This window comes from Nicotiana tabacum, chromosome 22 (assembly GCF_000715075.1).
Source record: "Nicotiana tabacum cultivar K326 chromosome 22, ASM71507v2, whole genome shotgun sequence".
NCBI classification, from domain to species: domain Eukaryota; kingdom Viridiplantae; phylum Streptophyta; class Magnoliopsida; order Solanales; family Solanaceae; genus Nicotiana; species Nicotiana tabacum.
In genome coordinates this window covers 180586469-180609665 of record NC_134101.1, presented here as the reverse complement: position 1 = coordinate 180609665, position 23197 = coordinate 180586469, and positions in this window count along the sequence as shown.

The window sequence follows — 23197 nt, the reverse complement described above, 5'->3', positions numbered from 1 at the left end:
GGCAGGAAGGAGCAGGACATCTATTACCTCAGCAAGAAGTTCACATCCTACGAGGTTAAGTACACTCATCTTGAGAGGACATGTTGCGCCCTAACTTGGGTGGCACAGAAGCTGAAACATTATTTGTCATCTTATACTACTTACCTCATATCTCGCTTGGATCCATTGAAGTATATCTTTCAGAAGCCCATGCCCACAGGGAAGCTTGCAAAGTGGCAGATCCTGCTCATAGAGTTTGATATTGTCTACGTGACTCGAACTGCAATGAAAGCACAGGCCTTAGCGGACCACCTGGCCGAGAATCCGGTTGATAAAGATTACGAACCTTTGAAAACTTATTTCCCTGATGAAGAGGTGATGCACATTGATGAGTTGGAGCAAGTTGAGAAGCCGGGATGGAAACTTTTCTTTGATGGGGCTGCAAACATGAAGGGCGTGGGGATAGGAGCGGTACTTATTTCTAAAACAGGGCAGCACTACCCTATTATGGCTCAGCTTTATTTTTACTGTACGAACAACATGGTTGAGTATGAGGCATGTATTCAGGGTTTGAGGCTAGCTGTGGATATGGTGTCCAGGAAGTCTTGGTCTTGGGTGACTCGGACCTCCTGGTGCACCAAATTCAGGGAGAATGGGAAACACGGGATTTGAAACTCATACCGTACAGACAATGTTTGCATGACCTTTTTCAACGGTTCCAGTCGATATAATTCAAGCATATCCCAAGGATCCATAATGAAGTTGCCGATGCTTTGGCTACTCTAGTGTCAATGCTACATCATCCAGATAAGGCTTATGTGGACCCTTTGTAGATTCAGGTCCGTGATCAACACACTTACTATAATATGGTGGAAGAAGAACTTGATGGGGAGCCATGGTTCCATGATATCAAAGAATACATCAAGATGGGGGTGTATCCGGTACAGGCCACAGGTGATCAGAAAAGAACAATTCGACGAGAGGCAAGTGGATTTTTCTTCAGTGGAGGGATATTGTACAAAAGAACTCCAGATCTGGGGTTGCTAAGATGCGTAGATGCAAGACAGGCCACAACTATCATGACCGAGGTACATTCCAGAGTTTGTGGACCGCATATGAGTGGGTACGTTCTGGCAAAGAAGATTCTCCGAGCAGGTTACTATTGGCTCACTATGGAGTGGGATTGCATCAGTTTTGTGCGTAAATGTCATCAGTGCCAAGTGCATGGAGATTTGATTCATTCTCTACCATCTGAATTACATACAATGTCGGCACCATGGCCTTTTGTTGCCTGGGGCATGAATGTCATTGGGCCAATCGAGCCAGCAACATCAAACTGACACAGATTTATTCTGGTAGCCATTGATTATTTCAACAAGTGGGTTGAAGAGAAAACGTTCAAATCTGTGACCAAGAAAGCAATGGTTGATTTTGTGCATTCAAACATCATCGGTCGGTTTGGGATTCCGAAGGTAATCATCACGGACAATGGCGCTAATATCAACAGTCACCTGATGGCGGAGACGTGTCAACAATTTAAGATTATACATCGCAATTCCACCCCATATCGCCCTAAGGCAAACGGAGAAGTTGAGGCGGCCAACAAGAATATAAAGAAGATACTTCGAAAAATGGTGGAAGGTTCTAGGCAGTGGCATGAAAAGCTGCCATTTGCATTGCTGGGTTATCGCACTACAGTTCGTACTTCAGTAGGGGACACTCCTTATTTGTTGGTGTATGGCACGGAGGCAGTAGTACCCGTAGAAATTGAAATCCCATCCCTTCGGATTGTCACCGAGGCAGAAATTGATGAAGTTGAATGGGTCAAAACCCACTTAGAACAATTAAGTCTGATTGATGAAAAGAGATTGGCAGCAGTGTATCACGGCCAATTGTACCAACAGCGAATGGCGAGAGCATATAACAAGAAGGTACGTCCACGGAAGTCTGAAGTGGGTCAATTAGTGTTGAGACGTATCTTGCCTCATCAGGCTAAAGCAAAAGGAAAGTTCGCCCCAAACTGGCAAGGGCCATTTGTTGTAACTAGAGTGTTGTCCAATGGCGCATTGTATTTGACAGATATAGAAGGCAAATGTGTAGAAACGGCCATCAATTCCAATGCAGTCAAAAGATATTATGTATGATTTCTTTCTTTGATTATACTTGTTTATATTTGGCATATTTTGAAGATTGAAATGACGAAGGCATTTTGTTTTGCTATCTAAACACTTTATCCCTCGTCACCCCTTTTGAGCTTTATTTAGTTTCTTTCATACCCCTCTTTCGGAATCGGTAATGAATATCAGAAACACAGGCGTGAAAGATAAGAAAGAAAGAAAAGAAAAAGAAAAAAGCAAGAAAAAAAAAGAAGAAAGAAAGAAAAAGAAAAAATAGAGAGAAAGAAGAAAAAGAGAGAAGAAGAAAAGCAACAGAAGAAAAAGGCAAAAGAAACAAAAAGAAAGAGAGAAAAGAAAAATCACAACAACAAAGTAATTGCTATGACATGAACTACGTTCGACCTGATTCCTTTTAAGGATACGTAGGCAGCCTCACAGTTCGGTTTCATCAAAATAAAATCCAAAAGTCCCCAAACAAGAAACTGGGGCAGAAGTTGTGGTTGTTGTAAGAAATCTGATTCCAAAGTTGTAATTTTGAACCCATGTGAATTGTTTTGAGCCTTTTTATACCCTTTCCTTCTAACCCTGTCTAAAAGCCAACATTATGGTCCAAAGAAAGACCTTCTGATCAGTCTTTAAGAAATGCCAAGTCGAGTAGGTAAATGTAATTCATGTCAGGGGCAACACTCTGGTTCAAGCAAGAAAAATAAAAATGAGAGAGTCTTATTGGTGAAAACCTTCACAGGCATCGTAAGGCGACGGGAGTTGAGAAAAGTAAAAAATGAGAGTCTTATCGGTGAAAACCCTCACGAGCACCGTAAGGCAAAAGTGAGTCGAGAGATGAACGAATGAAAGAGGTCTACTAGTGAAAACCTTTCAAGGCACAGCAGGATGAACAAGGCCGAGGTTTGGGTAAAGTAATCATGGAAATTCGGGGGCAACAAAGTACGGAAACTGAAAGTTGATTGGTTGGACAGATTGGGCCGATTAATCCAAAATACATGTCATGATCATTGGTACCAGCTGTTCCACCCAGATAAGTTTCTTTTCTTTCTCCTTTGGTAGCAGTCATCTGGTTTTAGATTCTTCTTATCCTTAACCCGCAAAGTCATTGCATTTCATTTTCTTTTGGGTTTATTTGTCTAAGATGTTTCAATGTCAGTCTTGTTCAAAGCAAGTGAAAAAGAAATTCAAAGCTCACTACCAACTTCCAAAATTGCAAAGCATAGCATGGTCAGAGCGTACTAAGGATAACATGATGTGAGAGGGGGGTACAAGGAATCATCAGAAGTTTTATCAGTGGAATGGTTTGGTAATGTCATGGGAGATGCAAAGGTTCGGATAAAGGGGTCAGAGGTGTGAAACAACAACGGGGGTATAGAACACTCGGCTCGTCAAAAGTCATGGGGTTTGAAAGTCAGTCAGAAAGTCAAAGCGGTTCAAGACCAATTCGGGGGAGTCAGTCATAACAAAACAATGCAGCGGAAAGATCTTTAGCAAGAATGCCATCAGCTAGCCACCATTTTAAACTGACAAATTTTGTTTGATTGAAACAGGAACAGAAAAGTTCGTTTGTTTCAGAGGCATTCTCCGTGGAGAAAGGCAGTCACCAAACAGGTTTGATTTTTGATTTTCAGGACCCTCCTGGAAAATGGGACCTGGTTTAAAGTTTAGAAATAGCATAATCTAGCATAAATGTATCCCAAAGGAATATAAGTTGGTTTAGAAGTTTGCATGTTCGAGATAGGATTCAATTAGGAGTTTTCAGGACCCTCCTGAATAATGGGACTTAGCTTTAAGATTTCGATTAGATAACAACATTTAGCGTAAAGTCTACTGTAGGGTAGTATAATTCAGCCATAAAAGTTGTCACTCTTAAGATAAAATTGGACTTTTGATTTTCAGGACTCTCTAGGATAATGGGGAGTAGTTTAAAGATCCTCTTAGATAGCAAGATTTAGCAGAAGTCACACCTGTAGAAGATATAACTTAGATTTTAAATTTATCGTTTAGTTAAGAGTTGTCAGGACCCCCCTGAATAATGGGACCTAGCTTTCAAATTCTTAGCAGTATTTGATAATATGATTCAGTTTAACACTCACATATGTACCCAGTTACCAAACTAGGGCTACAAACTTTCTTTGTTTTATCTATTTTTTGTTGAAATCAGGTACCCGCTTGGAGAATAGGGAGAAGCCTTTCGAGTGAAGTCAGGAGCCCGCCTGGAGAGCAAGGAATACTTTCAAGCGCAGTAGTCAGGAGCCCACCTGTAGAGCAGGGAATACATTTCAAGTTGAAGTCAGGAGCCCGCCTAGAGAGCAGGGAATACATTCAAGCGTAGCAGTCAGGAGCCTGCCTGGAGAACAAGGGAGTACAATTTAAGTTTTAGCTTTCAAATTCTTTGTTTTGTCTATGTTGAAGTCAGGAGCCCACCTGGAGAGCAGGGAACACATTTCAAGTTAGGAGTCAGGAGCCCGCCTGGAGAGCAGGGAATACTTTCAAATGCAGTAGTCAGGAGCCCGCCTGGAGAACAAGAGAGTACAATTTAAGTTTTAGCTTTCAAATTCTTTGTTTAGTCTATCTTGAAGTCAGGAGCCCGCCTGGAGTGCAGGGAATACATTTCAAGACCAGCAATCAGGAGCCCGCCTGGAGAGCAGGGAATACATTTCAAGTTGAAGTCAGGAGCCCGCCTGGAGAGCAGGGAATACATTCAAGCGCAGAAGTCAGGAGCCCGCCTGGAGAACAAAGGAGTACCATTTAAATTTTAGCTTGCAACTTCTTTGCTTTGTTTATTTTGAAGTCAGGAGCCCGCCTGAAGAGTAGGGAATGCATTTCAAGTCAGCAGTCAGGAGCCCGCCTAGATAGCATGGGAATACATTCACGTTTTGAAGTTAGGAGCCCGCCTGGATAGCATGAGAATACACATCAAGTTCAGCAGTCAGGCCCCACCTGAAGAAGGGGAAAACATCTCAGTTTACAATTCAAGGGGGCAACAAATGGATGTCTCCGGGAGAATGGAGGACAACAAGGCAACAAGAAACACAAGAGCAAGTTTGAAGATATAGATAGGACTTTTGTAAACCATAGACCATAGTCTAGTCTAGCTTCTTGTTTTATTTTGACATGGTGTAATAAGGGGGTTCAGCAAGCAGTAGCAACAGCGAAATCACAGCTTCATGGTAGTCCCAGCTACCAAAACTTCTCGAACTACACTGACCTGATTCCTCTTCAGCCAAGGATCTGTAGGCAACCTCAGAAGCAGGGTGCGGTCAACTCTTTCAAAAATGCTTCACGCGGAGCATTTATATGGGCAAAAATCGCTCGTATCCGCTCACTTATCTTTGCATGAAAACTCTTCGTGCTTCCGAGCAAAGAGGGGTAGCTGTGAGCATGTGATTTCTGCCCTATATGAATTACTCCCATAAATTCAAAACAAAATAATTTTCTTTTCATTATTTGCAATTTTGTGGATTTTGTGGCATGTGCTGTTAATTATTTGCATTTTTGTCTGTGCATTTCGATAGTTAATTAATGAAAAATACAAAATATGCTGCATTTGCATTTAGGATTTAATTTTTTGCATTTTTGAAATAATTAGTAATTTAGTTTTTTATAAAAATGGAAAAATCATAAAAATAGTTTAATTTGCACTTTTAATTTTAGTGTCAAATTTTGGTAGTTTTTCCCTTTAATTTGATTTTTAATTATTGGTAGTAACAATTATTAGGGTTAATTAATTTAATATGGTAGGATAATTTGGTTTAGGATTCAATTTAAGTTTAAATTTCAATTTTGGGAAAGAAAAAGATTTTTTTTAAAAAGAAAAAGAAAGAAAAAATGAATTAAAGGAAGGAAGTAAAGAAGGTTCAAATGTGGGCTCAAATTTGGTCCAACCGTCCCAGCCCCAATGAAGCCACCCAATACCCGGCCTAACCCACGCCTGACCCGGTCCGGATCCCCCCTCAAACGAAACGACGTCGTTTCGATCAGCGTCGATCTGAGCCGTTGATCTCCACTTGATCGAACGGCTCGGAACTAAAGCCTGGGGAGTATATATATGTCCGAACGCACCCCCACCCTCCATTTCATCGTCCCAACACCCCCGACTTCAGAAACCTGCCCCCCAAACCCCCAAACCCTAGTAGCCGCCCCAGAATTGCCCACCGTCCGGTGGCGGCGCCGGCATCCACTCACTACAAATATTACACCCCAGAGCCCCCAAATCCCCCTCATTCCAAATCCCCACTTAGTTTCCCTCGAATACCCCTTGAACCCTTCAAATCTTAGATCAGAGATGAACCCTAGAAATTCCAGGTCAAGTTTTGGTGAAATTTCATGTCTAATCCGATGTTATTCGTGTGTTCTTTGTAAGAGCACCCGATTAACATCAGATTTGGCCGGAAAATCAGAGGATTTAAAGACCCAGGCTACTTCCTTCGTTTTCCGAATTTTTTTAGGTATGTTCTTTTCTTCGTTTGTTTTTCTGTTTTCTGCTTCTTCTCCTCTTCTTGAATCATTTTCATTTGTTCTGGAGTTTATGTGTTCATGCATGAGTAAATGTGAGTCTTTTTCTTATATGTGAGTAAATCAGATTAGTTCAAATTGTTAGTTAGTAAATCATTTAGGCTAAAGTTTTAATTGTCTCATGTTATTTGGTGTTTACAACTTATTAATTGGATAATTGCTAGTCTGGGCCGAGTAGATTTCTGATCCTGTGAGTTGGGCTTTGGGTCCATTCCGACTCATTTAGGTCTGAACAATTGGGTCAAAATTGACCCATGACCCGTTTTGGTTCAAGGTAATTTCAGGGGTTGCAGGGGTTACTTTGGGAACTTTAGCTTAGGGAATCTTTGGTAACTGCCTAGGGAAGCTTCTAAGAAGCTGGGGGAAGGGGGTATTCTGTAATTCTGATATGTGAACTGAGATTATTTGAGAAAAATCAAAATTGAATAAGGGCCTAAGCTAAAACCAGAATCAAAAAAGGGTTTCATTTGTAAATCCGATTCTAGAATAGGCTGCCCTAATGCCTTGCCTATAAAGGCATCAAGACTTGCCATTCAAGGCAGAGAAAAAAAAGGGCTGAAAATAAAAAAAATCAGAGAAGGCTAAAAAATACAAAAAATACTGTTCCATTGAAAATTCCTTGGGAAATTCTTGTGGTACTATTCTGTGACAAGTTCTGAGCAACTAAAGGTTAAAAAAGAGCTGAATATGTTTGGTATACAAGTTTTTGGTTCACTCTTGGGTGGATTTTGGTTTCGAGCTTTATGTGATATCATTGTGGGTTCAAAACTGGGCTAAAGTGGTCTTTTCTCAATCATTTCTGGGCTAATTTTGTTGCTGATTCCTGTTCCTGCTACTGATTCCATTACTGATTCTTCATTTCTCAGTTTTGCTTTTCAACTTCCAGGTATTTCCTTCAAACCTTGAACGGAAATGAAGTTTTTTATGGCAATTGTGCTTGAATTATGTAGTTCGAGTTGAAGAAATTGATCGTTGCCCTTTCCCTGTTACCTTACCAGTTGTGATGTTTATTATATGTTATCTTCATGTTCCTCCTAGGCTCACATAAGTTATTTAGTTTATTGTCATTACCTTTTAGATTCTTTATGGTATTGTATAAATGTTTTCCTTTCACGCGCTTAGCTTAAATGTTTGAAGGTTCTTGATCATGTGTAGGAGCAGTAGAGAATTATTGCAAAGAAATTTTAGTAGTATCAAGTGTATTTCCTGTCTGTTTTGGGTCTGTTGAGACCAGTGTTGTTGGATTGAATGCATGTTGTTCAGTTTTCTTTAGTTTAGCTATACACTTGCAGATTGAGGCTTGTTTATTAGCCATACATTGTTTTCTACTGAGGAGACTCGATATCGAGTCTTAAAGCTCCCAGCAGGTTACCTTGAAATCTGGCTTGGGCTCGTTTGGGCCCAAAGTTCATTTTTCTTGCGAGGTGTCCTTGTGAGTCCAAGGCAAATATAGGCCTGATGTGCAGACATGATTGGAATTATAATTTTAGTTTCTCTATGTTTGAATAATTAAGGAAGAAAAGATGTTGGTTTATTCACTGCTCAACATAGTTTTAGCTGATTGGTATTCAATAAAAATATGTACAATGCTGAGTTGTTGTGTATGATCTGGCGTTGGAGCTTGCAATTAGGCCTTTAACGTTGGCCTCGTGCCTTGGACGCGCTACAAATATCATTCCAGACTTTCGTTATATTTTGTGATTTGGGCCTGTTATTGGTTTGGGCCTGTAGTTGGTTGGGTTCTATATTAATGAAACGTTGTTGCATTTCGTTAAGTCATTTGTTTGCTTAGATGGAATTCAAATTACCTTAGACCTTTAGTTAACTAATTAGACCTTTTAAAAAATGGGTTGAGGCACGCCCGACTAGTCAAATGTATAACTTATGGCCTTCAAAAGCTCAATTTCAAACTTCCTTTAAGAATTGGGAACGAGGTGTGCCATGCCGAATAAAATCTCAAATGCATGGCCCTTGTTTTACCCAACTTCATTTTGATCCTTAGAATTCGAGGCACGCCATTTAGCGAATTTTCATGGCCCTCGCAAAGTTGCAAATTCATAATTACTTTAGGCTCGTTAGTTTAATAATATTACCTTCTTTAACTCGGGTGTGCATTTTATGTGACCCAAATCAAAACCCAAAATGTTGAATAAAATATGTTTAGGATTGCGGGTGCATTTCATGTGGCGCGATCCAAAGATATATTTTAAACGACGTTCAATCTTCTTTAAAAATTAAATAAAAGCGGTTAAAAAGTTAAAATTGGCACATAGGTTCATAATTGATTAAAATCAGACAATTAAGCCGAATATAATAGTTGAGCGACCGTGTTAGAACCACGGAACTTGGAAATGCCTAATACCTTCTCCCGGGTTAACAGAATTCCTTACTCGGATTTCTGGTTCGCGGACTGTATTACAGAGTCAACTTTTTCCTCGACTCGGGATTCGAACTGGTGACTTGGGACACCATAAATCTCCCAAGTGGTGACTCTGAATCTTTTAAATAAATCCCGTTTCGATTGTCCTTTAATTGGAAAAACTCCTTTACACCTTTACGGGGTGTAGATGAAAAAAGGAGGTGTGACAGTAGGTCAGTAGAAAACTCAATTTCTCGCTTTGGCGGGAGACCCAGAAGCTCATCGGGGAAAACATCGAGAAACTCATTCACCACAGGGACGGACTGAATGGTTGGTGACTCCATTTCCACATCCTGAACCCAAACTAAGTGATAAATACAGCCCTTTCTGATCATCTTCCTTGCCTTGAGATAGGAAATAAATCTACCTCTCGGCGATGCCGTATTACCTTTCCACTCCAAAACAGGCTCCCTAGAAATTGAAATCGGACTATCTTTGATCTACAATCAATGTTGGCATGACAAGAAGTCAACCAATCCATACCCATTATAACATCAAATTCTACCATATCTAACTCGATTAAGTCTGCTACGGTAGGTTGACTATGAACTATTATTATACAACCCCTATATACCTGCTTAGCTATCACAGAGTCCCCAACACGTGTAGACACCCTCAAAAGGTTTAAGAAATTCATGTTTTATTTCAAACTTACTAGAAACCAACGGAGTAATGTATAATAAGGTGGAACCTAGGCCAATCAGTGCATATACATAATAGGAGGAGACAGATAATATACATGTAACAACACTAGGCGATGACTCTTGGTCCTGTCGTCTTGCCAATGTATAAATGTGGTTCTTAGGGCTGCTCGAGCTAGATGCTCCGCCTCTGCCTCTACCACGACTCATTGGTGCTTGGGGACTTTGCCTAGGGGGGCGTACTGATGATGACGATCCAGCCATAGATCCCACTGGCTGAGATATGCTTGCATCACCTCTCATCGGACAATCCCTCATAATGTGGACCAGATAACCACAAGTATAACAAACACCTAATCCCATACGACACTGCTTGGTATGTTGCTTACCACATTGAGTACATCGTAGTAAGGGCGGCCTCATCTGATTTGACTCACCCCTATATTAAGAACCTGAGGCCCTGAAATTCTAACCAGCCCCTGAATATGTAGAACAGTCAAATCTCTTACCGTCAAACTGAGGGGACATGCTAGCCGAGGGCTGGGATGGATACCTCGAGTACTGCTACCTCTGACCACCTAGAAACTCACCAGAAGGACCCAAAGACCTTGCTCTATTATTTAGGATCCTATCATGCTCACGTTCGGCCCTTTGTTTCTGTTTATGCTCTTCTACACCCTGAGTGTATGCCTAAATACGAGAAATATCCATGTCTGGGTGAAGTGAGACTGACATACAATCCTTAAGCAAGTGAGGCTCTAATCCCATCATGAACCGTTGAACCCTATCCTCCATCTTAGATACAATAGTGGGAGCATACCTAGCCAACAAATCAAACTGAAGACTGTACTCCCGAACACTCATGTTACCCTGTCAAAAGGTCAAGAACCTATCAACTCTGGCTCGTCTAAGCTCTGGTGGCAGATAATGACGAAGAAAAGCTTCTTTAAACTACTGCTGGAGGGGCATCCTCACCTCTGGACAATTCCCAAGACTTGTACCAATTAACTGCAACATCTCGGAGTCTATAGGAAGCTAGCTCAACTGATTCAGTCGTAGTGGTCTTCATAACCCGTAACGTCCTCTTCACTCTATCAATGAATACCTGAGGGTCCTCATTTGGATCTGCTCCAGTGAATACCGGAGGGTCTAAATTAATGAAGTCACGAACCCTTGGACTGACGGACCTATCTGCATGACCAATACCTACTTTATGACGACGAGCCTGTGCGGCTACTAATCAAGTCAATAACTGAATAGCATCTCTCATCACCTGACCCGGCGCATCTGGCTAAGGTGTTGAATGTACTAGGGCAGGCGCTGGAGCTAGTGCCCCTCGGAGCTCTTCTGGAAAGGGCGGGGTATATGAAGTATGAGATGGAACCTCACCATGACACTCTCCTTGAGCCTTGGTAACTCATGGTGCTCGACTAGTAGTCTCACCAACCACGGACTTTCCCTTCTGGGTGGTCGTACTCTTTGGAGGCATTGCTGAAAATATAGCATATTGTTAGGTACATGAATTCTTATATCACACGATCTGAGAAAAAAAAGAGAGGATAAGATACTATATGTCCTGTAGTCTCCTATCTATATGTGTGGTACACGACATACCCATAAACAAGACTCTACTAGACACAGTTTGTAGAAAAACCTAGGACAGGACTGCTCTGATACCACTTTTGTCATGACCCAAACCGATGGGCCGTGACGGGTTCCTGAGTCCTACCTGTCAAACACCCCTAAGCATGCGTCTAAGATATGAACCTGAATAACTGACCCCATGCATTACGAAAATAACATACATGAAGGAAACCTGCTATCAAGGCATATATACGTATACATGCAAAATACAGTGGGCGAGCCGGAAAGGCCGTTATAGACAATTATACATCCAAAACTGAAAGCCGACAAGGCTACATACAACCCAACTAGACATATTATATACAGACCTCTATTCAGCAGCCAGTATGTCTAGTTGGGTTGTATGTGGCCTTGTCAGCTTTCAGTTCTGGATGTATAGTTGTCTATAGTAGCCTTGCCGACTCGCCTACTGTATTCTGCTTGTATACGTACATATGCCTTGTAGACAGGTTTATTTCATGTATGTTATTTGCATAATTTAGCAGATGTTATTCAGGTTCATATCTTAGACGCATGCTTAGGGGTGTTTGACTGGTAAGACTCAGGCACCTGCCGCGGTCCATCGGTTTGGGTCATGACAAACCTGCTCCAAAATCTGTACAGGAAGTGTAGAGTGCAGTATCAGTACAACCGACCCCATATATTGGTAAGTGCCGAGCCTAACCTCGAAAAAGGAGTGACGAGGCTACGGCGGGGCAATCACAATATAACCTGCATACAGTGTATAATAAAAGCAGAAAGAATACATGATAAAATAGACTAGTAACTTGCAAGAAGTTAATACAGTTGTCGAAGCATATCATCAGCGCTCAGCTATTACCAATCCTTAAGTGCAATTTAAGACTACCATTCAGCTAACATATCCAAGGAAAATTATAATCGTAAAGGTTGTTGTGGCGTGCAACCTGATCTCACCATATCACAATAATCACAATCACAATTCACCCTTATTTCACCACAATCCACCCTTATTACACCTGTTGCGGCGTGCAACCCAATCCCACTGTATCACAATAATCACAATCACTGGTCACCCTTATTTCACCACTATCTACCATTATTACACCTATTGCGGCGTGCAACCCGATCCCATTTTATATATTATTTCACCCTTATTCCTCTCCATCATATCACCCTTATTTCACATGTTGCGGCACATAACCCGACTCCACCATATCAATATCAGTTACTCAGAAAGTACAGAAATTACACAATTTAAATCACATACTCTTCTCAAGGCTCAACTTCAAACCAAAACATTTAGGGAGCTTATGCACTATGAGACTTTACACAAGTAACACTACTCAGCGAAACCAATCCAGAATATGCCTTGAAAGTACCAATAATCAATTTAAGCAAATAATAGGAGGCAACGAAACCACGAAATAACTAATTCTTTCAGCAAAGATAAACAATGTCTAACAACTGGCAATCAAGTAAGGAAATACAAGTAAAGCATGTAGCAATTATGATAGGAAATGAGACAATATGACTGGAACGGGAAAGAAACAGGCAAAACAGGTAAATTGGCGGTGCATAGGTACTCATCACCTCACATATACACCTCTCACATGGATTTCATATAGAAAATAAGTCAAGGGTCCCTAATCCCTCGAGTCAAAGTTAAACATGACACTTACCTCGCTCTACGGGCCACTCAAAGCTCAATTATTGATTTTCCTCTAGTATCTACCTCCAAACCACTCGTATCTAGCCACAAATAACTCAATAACATCAATTATTGCTAAAGGAACCAACTACATTGCATAAATTTAGATTTCTCAAACATTCCCCCAAAAAATCAAAAATTGACCCCGACCTCAAATTGAGGTCTAAATCTCCAATTTGCAATAATCCCCAATTCTTCCTAAATTCCTAGTTTTCTACCATGAAATAAAAAAGATTAGGGCTAGGAATTTAATGGGTGATGTTAGGAATGGAAGAAAATGAGTTAAAGAGTAAAAACTTGTGAATTGGTGTTGAGTTTTCTCTTCAAAATTGTACATAGGCCGAGCTCTAATGGAGAGTTTATTGAAAACGGTTAAAATCCTGTTTTCTGGTCTGTTTTAAGCCACATACGTCAGGCCTTCTTTGCGTTCGTGAAGGGCCTACCGCGATCGTGAAGCATTGGCCCAATTAGCTTACGCGTTCGCGAGATACTCTTCGCATTTGCGAAGGCTTATTCCCACCAGCCTATGCATTCGCGAGCCATGTGCCGCATTCGCGAAGAGTACATGTCACTTATCTCCCCTAGGTCCCAGGCCTCCGCATTCACGATAGGCTGGTCGCGTTCGTGAAGGGTAATGCCCCCGTTGCTCCGTGTTCACGAAGAAGAATTTTCCATACAGCTCCAGTTCACCCTTCACATTTGCGAGAGTTCCTTCGCGAACGCGAAGAAGAAGACACCAGATGGTAGCTGAAGCACTTAAACCAGATTTTCTAAGTTCAAAACATCTCGTAGCCTATCTGAAACTCACCCAAACCCTTGGGGCTCCAAACCAAACATGCATACAAGTCATAAAACATCATACGAACTTGCTCACGTGATCAAATTATCAAAATAATACCTTGAACTACGAATTGAACACCAAATCGAATGAAATTTTCAAGAAAGCTTTAAAACCTCTATTTTCACAACCGGACGTCCGAATCCCGTCAAACCAACTCCGTTTCTCACCAAATTTCACAAATAAGTCTTAAATAGCATAATGAACCTGTACAGGGCTCCAGAACCAAAATACGATCCCAATACCAACAAGATCAATATTAACCAAATTCTTAAAACCATTAGATTTTCAGTCTTTCAATTTTTAACAAAATATCATATCTTGAGCTAGGGACCTCGGAATTTGATTCCGGGCATACGCCCAGATCCCATATTTCATTACAAACCCATCGGGAGCGTCAAAATACGGGTCCGAATCCGTTTACTCAAAATATTGATCGAAGTCAACTAAAATCAACTTTTAAGGCAAAATTATTATTTTCATCAACTTTCAACATAAAAGCTTTCTGGAAACACGCCCGGACTGCGCACGCAAATCGGGGAGAGTAAAAATGAGATTTTAAGGCTTAAGAGCGTATAATTATGTTCTAAAACATAAGGTGACCCTTTGGATCATCACAATTGGTAATTCATTGTAGGTGGTATATTGTGTAACTCCTTCATCTGGTAAGTGTCTTCATCTCATCTTCTTCGTCATTGTTAATTTGAGTTTCTGCAAAATATTTCTACACAATACTCAACCACTAGTATACAATAGACCACTGTTAGAATAGACCATTGGTTCACAATAGACTAATGGGAGATTATATATTAGTATGTGATCTATATTCGGGATAATGGGTTGTGGGGCCAACTGGTTGGAATTGGAATTCCTATACAAAGGTTATAGTATCTATCCATATGCCTAGCAATTGTACATTTGACGAATTTGTTGATGTCATCATTAAACGTGGAAAACGAACATGTTTCCCGAAGAATTTGAATATTACATATATGCTTAGCTCTGCACCAAATAGGGACAAGATTCCTCCTTCCTTTATTAAGAATGACAATGATTTGCAATCATACCTCCTTGATGTCACAATTGATAGTATGAGGCCTTGTTGGAAGATATTTGTAGCTAAAAATGACTTTGAAAAAGGGGCTGAAGTTCATGTTGAAAGGTCTCATCAAGGTTCAAATGTCGTAGTTGCACCACCATCACCACTACCACCACCAGCACTAATAACAATAACACAACCACCAATTTTAGAAGTAGAGGAGGAAAGAATGGTGAAAAATGGCTTCAGTGGATCTAGTCATGAATTGCATGATTTTGGTGACAATGAAATGAACTCATATGGTCTGGAAGATGCAGATGCAGCGGAAGAGCACCCAGTTAATATCAGTCGGGAAGCTGGAGATGAAGGCTTGGTGGACTCGTTATCTACACAACACATCCACCTTGATGGTACATGTTTTTTTCTTGGGAAATGTTTCGACATCAAATTGGATCTAATGAAATAGTTGGGTATTGCATCTATGAAAATGCATTTTATGTTTCGGATTAGGAAGAGTAGCAGTAAATTAATTTAAGCGGCATGCGGAGATGTGAGTTGCCCATGGAAGTTACGCTCTTTAAAGTATGAGAGTTCTGATAGGTTCTACATTAACAAGTACCATGGCGAGCACACATGAGGGGTACAAAACATATCAAGCCATCATTTTAATGCATCATCGAAGACTTTGGGTGCATTTTAACAGGAACGGTATGTTAATGGCAAAGGAACATGTTGGTTCCCCAAGTACATGCAAGTATATGTGGCCATCAAGTAATAAAGTGACTCAAAAGTTGGATGTCAAACCCACAAAGACTTAGATCTCGTTAACTAAGCAAACTAAAATCAATTGACTGTCCAAGATAATCGATAGTGTTGTTTTTATATTAAATTACTATTGCAAAAAAACGAATACATAACCCTTAAACAAGTAACAACTAATTTATCAAGAATTCAAATGTGTATGATCAAATTTTAATTCAGAGGAGATAAAAATTCCAGGGTTGTGGTTGGTTTATCAATCCTATTAAGTTCAATAATCACACTCGTTAATCCAGATTATCTATGATTGCTAGTTAATCGGATCGTTTATATGAATAGCATGTTCCCACAATACTACTCGCATGCCCACAATATATCAATCTTATATTCCTATGATATTGAGTATATCATGAACAAATATAATACGGCTTTTAACTAAGCAAGACTGTTAGGTATATTTCTATCCTAACCGCGAAATCTTTCCCCGAGACACGGGTTCAGAAACAAGCTCTCTTTAATTCTACTCTAATCTATGCACGGATTTCCCAAGCATAACATAGATAGTAGGGTGAATTGGTAGCTACAACAATTCACAAGTTAAAACTACAATTAAAGAAACAACCCCAAGATGATATCCGAATTAATTAAGATGAAATTAATACACGTTAATAATCATGTCAACCACAATCCTAGAAACTAGAGTGCTTAGCCACTCATGTTCGTAGTAACAACGTTTCAAGTATTTTGCATAAGCAAATTACAAAGAAAAAAGGAATGAATGAAGAACTCGATGATTTTCTCCTCCAAAGAATGTTCCCAACATCTTCTCTCCTTTGGTCTAAAGTATGTCAAAAGTTCCAAAAATAACGTTTTAAATATATTTATACCAAGTAGAGTTGGGCCCAAACGAAACCACCTTGTCCTAGCTGAAATTGGATTGTTACTCTGTAAATATTACATAGGCGCGTTGCATGGGGCGATGCGCCATGCAGTGTAGTAGAGGAGTTTATCAGGGAGTGTGCACTTTGAAAGCAGGAGCCGCGGCACGCCATGCGCCGCGACTGTGAGTTTTTCTCAGAGCTTGCCTTTTCACTTGATTTTTGAAGTTCAGACATGGTTCTCGACCCCCGAACGCGATCCTGGCTTAATCCCTTGGGCTTTGACTCAGACTTTAAATCTCTAAATAGCTCGATTTCATTCCTTAATATATACATAGCTCGGAATTACTCATAAAAGGCATAAAATACATAATTAGTGCACAACACTAGCGATTAAAGCTCAAACTCAATTAAAGTGCAGTAAATTAGAGTGTGATAAGTGACTAAAATACATAATTATAGCCTACCATCAACACCCTACACTTAAACCATTGTTCATCCTCGAGCAATAAAACTACACTTTATATAGACACAAGCTTTTGAAACAATTCTCCTAACTCATCACACCAAGAATATTTAAAATAGACTAAGCACAAGAGTGTAACATCTTCACCTCATGATTTGACTCACAAGTACCATAAATTATTCACAACTCACCCACTTACTCTAACATAGAGGTCAATGACATTACCTTTCTTCATGAATCAAGTGCCCTCACATAACAAAAGAGAGTAGTTCCACACACAATAAAATTTAAGAACAATTAGGAACTCAAGATAGAACGAATTCACTCACCCTCAGAAATAGTATTCATATGCCACAAAAGATGCACCATAGGCTTGCCCGTAGTGTGCTACCATACTAATCGAGCTCATTCAGTCTAGGATCAAGTAGGACTTTAATTGGTTGTAATGTAGGTTGCGGGATGGGTAGGATACATTTAGATATAAGAGTGACAACACCTCCCTAAGCACTTTAATACATAAAATTTACCTTGAAAAACCCCACACTTATGTCAAACCATAACTCCATCTTCACATTAATATACATTAACTCTCTACTTTTTTAAGCACAATTACATCAATAGTCACCTCTTACCAAGGAATATTTGAACAACAATGCAACTATATTTTTTTCTTTTTCAATTTAAGTGGCTCTTACTTTTTCACAACAATGCACCTTTCTCCTTATTTCATTAGTTCCACTCAAAATCCAAACCAACCACCCCACACTTCAATTTTTACCAAGTTCATAACACTTCAATACGCATGAAAGGTGAAAAGGTTCAAATAGATAGTTAATTCGAACAAATGGGTAAGGCTTGTAATGTAGTTGCCAAAGAAATAGGATTACATGCTCAAAAGGTTAACTACGATACATAACAACTAGACGGGTAAAATATATATATCTGACTCAACAAAGAAACACTGATATCACTTCCAAGACTGAACAAAACTACTATTTTGCTTTGCAAACACATGGGAAAAGTTTTAGACATCAAATGGAATGAACAGAACAACACACAAACCTCACACACACATGGCACATAAGTCACTCAGGATTGGACTCATCAAGCCACTCTAGTCAAAGCGGTTAAGTGATAAGTAGGGATTTTGATCGCTTATGTGCTCGCTTTTACTTGCGTTTTAGCTCTAAAATGCTTAAAGGTATACCCGAGAACTAACGAAATGTGTTTTTATGCAGGAATATTGGGAAACGAGCCAAAGAAGTCAAAATCAACACATAAAGGAGTTAAAAGTGGACAAGGACCACAACAAGGCAAAAAGGCCTACAGTGCGGACTGCACAATACTGTGTGCAGCTGCAAACAAGGAAAGAGCAATGTCAGACTTCCTTCAGAATATGTGAACCGCACAAATATTGCGCGGCCGCGGAAGAGGAGATTTAGAGAGTTGGTTTTTAAGTGGCTGAAGATATGCAGAACGCACCATAATTGTGCGGCTGCAGGATGACAAATGCGTCCGTACTCACAATTATGCGGTCCGCAGACGAGAAGAATCAGAGAGCCATGTCCAGTCCAGGTTCAAGTGTGCGGCCGCACTCAGAATTGTGCGGTCCACACAATCAAATGAAGTATGGACACATCCCACTTTTATGCGACTGCAGAAGACCCAGTTGACCATTCAAACTCAGAGTGCAGACCGTACAAAGAATTATGCAGTCGCACAACCTTCGCATGGCTATTTTTGTCAGATATTTTAAGCTCAGTATAAATAGAACTTTTTATCATTTTTAGGTTAAGTTGTATCAATGTAGAACACGTCAGCCATTTTTCTTTACTGCTTGAGTAATATTGTACTAGATTAGCTTCTAAATATTATATTTTCTTTCCATAATCAATTATTATGCATTCTATCTAAAAAAAATTCTTTAATTTCTTCATTTTTCATGAGTAGCTAAATTTCTAGCTAGGGTTGTGGCCCAACCCTAGTGTGGGTATTTAATGGATATTTTATTTAGGCTTTGTTTGTGATTGGGTTAGTAATATTTAGCCTAATTCTTGCTTGTATTCAAGAATTAATGGTTGCAAACATTGATTCATGCCTAATTGACTTAGTCTCTACTTGAGAAAGAGAGACTAAGTCTGGGAAAACTTGGCTAACAAGAATTTGGGGTGAACTCAAGAAATTGATAGCCCCAATTAAAGGGTCAAATCTAGAGATAGTAAGACCCCACTTGAGCATATATCACTTATTTTGTGCAATACCCATTTGGACTTAAGAAAGCTAAATTGGTCACTCAAACTACCGGGAGGTATAGAGTGGGTAATTGCGTGTGATTGCTATATTACAACCCCGACCAATCAAACTTGCCATAGAGTTTACAACCCGTTAGGTAACTACCTAGGTGGAAGTCACGACCCTAAATCTTTTATCATTTGAAAAACAACCAAACCCAAAAATATTGTCTTCTAATTTTATAATTGCAATCAATAGCTTAAAGTAGAAGTAGAAATAACAAACAAGAATGTGGAAGTATAATTTGAGGCACATCATACAATTACACTAAATATATACCTAATCCCAATTCTAACTCCCTGCGGATTCGACCCCGACTTGCGTTGGATTTTTATTATTGCTTCAACCGCCTCACTACCTATATTTGGGACTACGGGACAGTACCCGGTAGATCCCCTGTACTTGATATTTACTTTGGGACTACGGATTGGTATTCCGGAAGTTTTCCCTGTATATTTATGATTCAGAATATAGGACGATATCCCGGGAGATTCTCTGGACATTTACATTTGGGACTACGGGACAATATCCCAGGAGATCCCATGTTGCCATTTCTGTGTACCAAGTTAGATTCTTTCTGTGATTTTATTCGTTATAGACTGTTAGCATTTTAATTATTTTGTCATATTTCATATTGTTTTACCTTGTTTTTCATCTATTACCACTACGGCCCTATCCTTCCTCGTCACTACTCGACCGAGGTTAGGCTTGGCACTTATTGAGTACCGTTGTGGTGTACTCATTCCCTTTCCTACACATATTTTTCGTTTGCAGATTTAGGTTCTTCGGTTCAGCCATACTTCTAGTAAAGCGAGGCGATCTTCAAAGACTTTGAGGTTGTGACGACCCGGCCGGTCGTCTTAAGAATTATCGCCCCGATCCCCTATTAACTTCTTTCCCCAAGTTTATTTCTGCTATTTTTATTTTCCGGATGTTCGGTTTTGAGTTTCGGAAAGTTTTGGGACACTTAGTTCCTAAATGAGAGCTTAAGTGTTAGAAAGTTGACCGTAGTCGGAACAGTGTGAAGACGGCCTCGGAATGAAAATCCGAAAGTTGAATTTTTGAAGTTTCTGGTTCGATAGTGAGATTTTGATCTGAGGGTCGAGATGGAATTACAAAAGTTGGAGTAGCTCCATAGTGTTGAATGTGACGTGTGTGCAAAATTTTAGGTCATTTGGACGAGGTTTGATAGACTTTTTTATCGAAAGCGTATTTTTAGAGTTTTGGGATTCTTAGGCTTGAATCCGATCAAAAATAGGTATTTTGATGTTGTTTTGAGCGTTCCGAAGGTTGGAACAAGTTTGAATGAAGTTATGGGATATGTTGGTAGATATGTTTCAGATGCTCAAATGGGCACTTTTGGCCTTTAGGAGATTGCAGGTTTGCTGGTATTTCTACGGCAGTGATTTGTTCATTGCGATCGCGTGAGATCACCTGCGATCGCGTAGAGTACGCTGAGACCAGGCACTTTGTTGTGAATTGCGATCGCAGAGTAAGGAGTGCGATCGCATATGGTGAGTTTGTTGGTCATTGCGTTCGCATGAGGACCATTGCACTCGCGTAGAAGGATTTAGTGCGTCAGTGGGTGATGGAATTTGCTCTATGCGATCACATAGAGCTGGTCGCGATCGCATTGCTTTGAGGGAGTTGTCTTATGCGATCGCGTAGGGAGTTTTGCGATCGCGATTAAGGATTATCTGGGCAGAATATAAAATTTCAAAGTCGAGGTGTTAGCCCTTTTAATCAAAACTTAAACTTGGGAGCTCGGATTTAAGCGAGGTTTTGAGGGATTTTCAGAGATATCGATTGGGTAACGATTCTTAACTCCTTTTTGCTCGTAACCCATTAATCTAAACATGAATTCATCATTTAATTTCGGAATTTGTATGAAAATTTGGGGAAAGTTCTTAGACCAAAAAAATTTGAGTTTTGATTGGGGATTTAAAATCGGATTTGGATAACTTTGGTATGGTTAGACTCGTGAGAGTATGAGGATTCCGAAAATGCAAATTTTATCTGATTCCAAGACGTGGGCCCGAGGGACATTTTGGTCATTTTACCTAATTTCACGTATTAGCTTAGAATTTCTTTGTAGAATTAGTTAGTTGAAGTGTTATTTGCATTATGCAATTGAGTTGAATAGATTTGGGCCATTTGGAGTCGAGTACTCTTGGCAAGAGCGTGGCTTCGGATTGATTATTGAGCCGGTTCGAGGTAAGTGGCTTGTCTAACCTTGTGTGGGGGACCTTCCCCTTAGGATTTATTATATTTGGTAATTGAAATGCCTTGTACATGAGGTGACGGGTGCGTACTTGTGCTAATTGTTGGAAATCCGATTTTTCTTTAAGTAATTACTAGTATGTTTCCTTTCCTACTTTTATTACTTGCACTATTAATCTTGTTGTTAGCCTAGGAAAGCATGTCTAAGTGACTTAATTGCTTTACTTGCTCAAACTGCCTTGCCTGAATTCTGTGCAGCATGCTAGGCTAGAATCACTTGTTGCCTTATTATGAAATTTTGCCATTTCTGTATATTTTCCTGTTGCTGCTGTGTATTTATTTTGGGACTACGTATGTGGGATTTCGGTAGACCCCCCTTCACAATTATATGGAACTACAGGAATGCACCCGGTAGATTCCCCCAATACTGGGTGTTTACATTTGGGACTACGGAATGGGATTCCTGCAGATCCCCGCGCACTATGAGTTGGACTACAGGACGGGATCCCGGGAGATCCATTGGATATATATATATGGGACTACAGGACGGTATCCTAAGAGATTCCCCGATTTTTATTTTGGTTCTAAGTCACATTTCTTTCCATGTTTTGCCTTGTCTCTGTAATAGTTATTTTTGCCCTTATATTATCCTATGTTACTTTTACTGCTGTATTTATTTATACCGTTCTGTTCTACACTGTCAAACTTTATACTTTATTTAACCTTAGTAGGGCCCTGACCTTCCTCGTCACTACCCGATCGAGATTAGGCTTGGCACTTACTGAGTACCGCTGTGATGTACTCATGCCCCTTCTGCGCATGTTTTTCATGTGCAGATCCAGGTACTGCAACTCAGTCCTATCACCCTTGAGGCGAGGCGACTGCTCCAGTGACTTCGAGGTATATTTGTCGCGTCCGCAGACCGAGGAGTCCCTTTCTATTCTAGCTTTTAAACATTTGCCCTTCTGTATTTATTTCCTTGTTAGATATTCTAGAGTTAGAGTACTGTGTAGTGATTCTTAGCTTGTGATTCATGGGTTTCCGGGTCTTGGAGATATGTATTGGTTTCTGAGAGTTAAATGTTGTGTATACCGAGCGACACTTTTAAACACTATTTTATTATATAAATTCTGTTTTAAATTGTTTTACTTCCGCAACTTGGTTTATCTTCCGCAATTTAGGCTTACCTAGTCGTAGGACTAAGTGCCGTCACGATGGTTCACGGAGGGAGAATTAGGGTCGTGACAGAGGTATATCTGCCGCGTACGCAGACCAAGGAGTCCCTCTCTATTTTCTCTTCTAGTTTGAGCTCTCCTGTATTCACTTTTGTTTAGACATTCTGGAGTTAGAACGCTTTGTAGTTATTTCACAACTTGTGATTTCATGAGATTTTGGGTTTGGGGAGTTAATTCAGTTTGAGAGTGTATATTTGTATATGTCGAGCGGCATCTTAAACTTTCTTATTATGTTTTTATCCGCAATTTTTGGCTAGTTTTATCTTTCGATTCATTTTTCCACAAATTGTTACGCTTACCTAGTCGTAGAGACTAGGTATCGTCACGACAGTTCACAGAGGGCCAACTTGGGTTGTGAAAAAAACCCAACGGATTAGCCTTGGTTTAGAATCTTTCTTTTCAAACAAATACCTGATAGCTGCATAGTCTGTGTAGACGATGACTTTGGTGCCAACTAAATAGGCCCGAAATTTATCA